Raw genomic sequence first — 1,247 nt, 5'->3', positions numbered from 1 at the left:
TGGCAAAGTGGGAACGTCTCTGACCGTCCATGAAACCACATAGAATATCTGTGGAGAGACCTGAAGATGTCCGATCACAGACGCTTCTCATCCAGAGTGACGGAGCCTGAGAGGATCTGCAGGAAGAATGGGATAAACTGCCCAAATCCAGGTGTGCAAAGCTTGTAAAGACTCAACGCTGTGCCTGCTGCCAAAGAGGCTTCTACAAAGTCTGAATGAAAGGTCTGGACACTTTTGTAAATGAGAGATTTCTAAAAACATGATTTCACTTTTATAGATCATTGATGGACTAAATGCTATTTTATCCATTTAAAATTGAATCTACAATACAGTACAGTGTGTAAAAAGTGAAGGTGTAGTTACTTCCACCAGGTAAGAGATGGAAATGCTACACAGTCATTAATGCAACTGCGATAATAAAAAACATGACAAAACGATCACAGGGACAACACTATGGGGTTGAGAACTCATACCAATGATATTTAAATAGCCGGTGTTGTGCTGATAATACTTATGGACTTCTAGCTCAGTAAGTGTTTGAACACAGGGATATTCACTCATAATGGAATATTTTTGACCATGTTGTTTTGCTAGTTTCACTTGAGTAAAAAGATCAACCATTAATAACCATTAATCATGAAGTCAAAACTGTAGCTACTTCACTGGAATCATTGACAGTTGTTGGAATCAAAAACAAGGCCAAAGTAATGTCTGAAAATTGCTTAGTTTGTCTGACCAGCAGCCAAAAAGTCCTTTGCATCATTAATTAAAAAAAAAAAAAACAGTACCGGCAAATGTAACTGAATCTTTTTATCATTTAATCAAAATAAATTGATTTCTCTCCATTGACTGAGTGATATACCCATTGAATATGTCATAACTGCTCATTTGAAATGCACTGGCTTAAGAAGTGGAAACTTGTTGGTAGCAGTGTGCAGCGTGTCCCTGTGTGGCTGTTTACAGAGGCCATACCACCCTGCATATCATATGCAATGTCTAAGTTTGCTTTATAGGCACATAACATCCATGATTTCTTAGCCCAGCCTTTGCTTTCTAAGAAGACAGAAAAACAATTTCCTTTAAAATTCACTTTAGCTCATTAGGAGAAAAAATGGAGGAAACCTTAAGAGAGGCAATTTAAAGAGATATATTCCTTCTGTGGTTGGAAAAAGACAATTAGTCAACTAAAAATAGTCTAAGTGTATAAAAATGAACAGATATTTGTTACAGTTAGTAGAAATTCCAAA

This window comes from Seriola lalandi, unplaced genomic scaffold, assembly GCF_002814215.2.
Source record: "Seriola lalandi dorsalis isolate HSWRI2012SDOR001 ecotype SW California unplaced genomic scaffold, Sedor1 jcf7180002054954, whole genome shotgun sequence".
In the NCBI taxonomy this organism is placed as follows: Eukaryota; Metazoa; Chordata; class Actinopteri; order Carangiformes; family Carangidae; genus Seriola; species Seriola lalandi.
Note: the sequence above shows the minus strand (reverse complement) of the source record.